Here is a 3,419-nt window from a genome sequence, read left to right on the forward strand (position 1 = left end):
TGCCTCTGGCCTCATCTGCAAACGCCAGTGGGAAGGAGCATGTGGACAGGGAAGGCTGGGGGGTGGGGCTCGAAGCCCCTGGGAGTGGGGCGGGTTGTGGGGGGTTGCTTGGCTGAGCTGGGGTGAGGTGTCTCCTGGACCTCAGGCAGGGAACCAAGCCTTGGAATCAGACCGACCCAGGTTCCTATCTGGACTCGGCCGGTGAATTTGCTGCTCTGTGCCTCAGTTTCCCCTTCTGCAACAACGGCCGCGGTCGCCCTGGCCTCCCAGAGCCGTGGTGACATGACCTGGAGTTGGCTCCATGCAAAGCGCCCAGGCTCAGCGCCTCAGGCACGGTAGGCCTGGAAGGACTTCAGTCCCTGAACCATCTGGTTCACCGGGAGCCAGAACAATTCTGGGGGATTCCTGGGCCTGGCAGGGCAGGCCGGGACAACCTCACTGATTCAGAGCTGCGGGGAGCGGGGGGAGCAGGGGGACCGGGGGAGCAGCTGACTCCACTGAAAGCCGCAATTAGAGCTCAATTTACAGGGACGCTGTTAGTTCTTCCCAGGCCCGAAGTGATTACAGGCTCCGAGCTAACCCGTTACTGACGGGGTGACACGCACAGGGGCCAGTCCGGGCCAAGGTGGGGTGTCCAGCCCCTCCCCCTTGCTGTATGACTGGGGAAACCGAGGCCCGAGCAGGTGGGACCAGCTCCAGGTCACACTGCAGGCCGGGGTGTGGGGGCCAGGCCTCCCTGTTGGCCAATGGCTGCTTCAAGCTCCATCCCCAACTCTCACTTCTCTCCGAAGGATGGATGTCTTGCCGATCTAGAAGCCATAGGTACCTTGTGGGAGCAGACCTTCCTTGAAAAGGAGGGATGGGGGCCAAGAAGGCTGAAGCCCCAAGAGGAGGGGCCTGTCGTGATGGCTCAGTGAGGCTCGAGTCCTGGGCCCTGGACTTTGGGGCCACCCGCTCCCAGCCCAGCCCACAGGGGCCTCAAAATGCTACTGATAATCACAACAGTAATCACGGCAGCTCCCTGCTCTAAAGCTCTCACCGAGGGCTGGCCTCATCTCACACCTTCACCGTGACCTAGCAGGGAGCTGCTAGCCTTATCCATTGTAGAGATGGGGAAACTGAGGTCCCAGCTGGTCAGTGACTGGCCCAAGCTCACACGGGGAGCCAGCGCCAGGGCCGCTGGGACAAGTATGCTCCGCCAGGCTGGGAGAGATGCCACAGTCCTTTCTCCCCGGGCACAGAGCCATGCCGTCCTAGTGAATGGTAACAGTGAGGGGGCAATTAGCAAGTGAGAAAATCAATGAATGAATGAGCCAAAAGGCTGTTGAAGGGACTCTGCCGTGGGGGAGGTGTAGGAGAGCCACAGGCCTCTTCTTAGTTGCCCCCTCCAGGAAGACCCCTGCGCTTAGTGGGCTAAAGGAAAAGGCCCGAATCTTACCTCCCCAGAAACAAGTGTCCTCGAGTTTCTTGGTCCTAGGAATCCCCAGACTTGTTCAAATGCCCCTCTAAGGAGCCCTGAGCAGCCAGCCACCTCTTTGGCCTGCCCTCTGCCTTGGTCCCAACCAGTCCCCAGGGCCAGAGGTCACCCTCCCCCAGTTCCCACGCCTGACATGTACCCTTGCCCAGGCTGGACTCTGAGTTGGGGTTGGGGTCTGCGGTGAGAGCGGGCTAGGCAAAAAGCTGGCATCACCTCTCCATGCCTTCTCCCCACTTCCTCCTCCTCCTCTGCAGCTCACTTTGGGGGTCCCCTGGTGGGGGGCAGTACACCCTCCCGTGGGATCCAAGCAGCTTGGGAGGTCAGTGTTGGAGCCTCTGCTGGCCAGGCACCCTCCCACTCCCGTGGGCATGGGCTGGGAGAATTCTTCTCTCATTTGACAAATATTGATGAAGCCCCTACTATGTGCCAGGCCCTGGGTGAGGCTCAGGGGCTCAGGAGAGACCCTCCTTCTGATGTCCGTCCTGAAGAGGTAGCTGGCGTCTGTGCGGCCGGTGAGCTCCACCCACCAAGCTCCCAAGGACTGCCCCCGCCCCTTCACCAGAAGACTGAAAGCTGCCTGCGGCCAGGAGTCGTGCCTCCCGCATCAGACCGGGATTTCCCCAGGGTATAGCTACCTCATCCTCGCCAGGCGGGGGCTCCCTCAGTCTCTAAAACCTGCCGTTGCTAAAAAAATTTCCCTCTCACTCTTAAAGCCTCCCAGGAGAGGGCTGCCAGATAAAATATAGGATGCCCAGTCAAACTCGAATTTCAGATAAACAAGGGAGGATTTTTAGTCTGTGTCCCAAACATTTCATGAGGTATACTTAAACTAAAAAATCCTCCCTTGTTTATCTGAAATGCAACTTTACCTGGGCTCCGTGGGTTTCTACTTGCTAAATCTGGCAACCTTACCCCCAGAGTTCATTCCTTCTGCTCGTGCCCGGCCGGGCCGGGCCGGATGGCCCAGGTCATGCCTGGACACAGCCCCTGCCTGCCCGGTGACAGCTCCTGTTGGCTCCTGGGACAGCTGTCCTTCCCTCGGCGGGCCCCACCTGCAGCCCCAGCTCCCGAGGGGACACCTGCCCCCTACCTGGCACGCACAGTCCAGCCAACAGGCTGTCAGGAAGGCGCCAGCGCCTCTTGCATGAGGGACCCAGGCAGAGGGGAACAGAGTCATTGCTGCAGAGACTCCAGCATCAGAGACAGAGAGGCAGAGACCCAGAGAGGCAGGGGCAGGGTGAGGGAGCAGAAGGAGACCGTGAAGACAGCTAAGACAGAGACCGACAGCGAGCTTCCGGTCCAGGCAGCCCAGTGCAGAGGGTGGAGGTCTGGAGAGCCCACCAGGGTTCCCTCAGAGTGGCTCAGGGCAGAGGCTGGGCCCCCGAGCCCCATTTTGGGGCCAGAGCTCTGGGCCCTGGATGGGCCAGCTTTGGGACGCAGCCTGGGGTCTCCGGCGCCGGCTGTCAGGGGTGGGGGTCCTCCGGGCCCCTCTGCCCTCTCTCCCCTCGCCCTGCCTCCCAGGGGCCAAACACAGGGACATTCACGGCTTCCCAGAAGGGCCTATTGGGCAGCCAGAGTGGCGTTTAAAATTAGCCTCGCTAACCAGATCTGGTTATTTCAGGAGGCTCCGTCCCTGGCTGTCCCCTCGGCAGGGCGGGACCTCCACATTCCAGGGTCCCTGGTTAAGTACCCCCTGTGGCCTGAACAACAGAGAAAGGCCAGGTCGCAGTCCCCTGGCACTGGGCGGGCCTGGGCCTGTGGCCGGCTCTTTGGCAAAGCTGCCCCAGGGTAAGCCATGGGCGTCCAAAGACACCCCAGCGGCTGGGAGATGGGGGGAGGACCCCTCCTATTGGGCACAGGGTCCAGGCCAGGTCCCTTAGAGGCTGCGAGAGCCTCTTGACAGCGACAGGGAGGGCTCTGCCCCCCTTTTACAGGGGGGGGG

The sequence above is a fragment of the Bison bison genome, unplaced genomic scaffold (genome assembly GCF_000754665.1).
Source record: "Bison bison bison isolate TAMUID 2011002044 unplaced genomic scaffold, Bison_UMD1.0 scf7180017864516, whole genome shotgun sequence".
Classification (NCBI taxonomy): domain Eukaryota; kingdom Metazoa; phylum Chordata; class Mammalia; order Artiodactyla; family Bovidae; genus Bison; species Bison bison.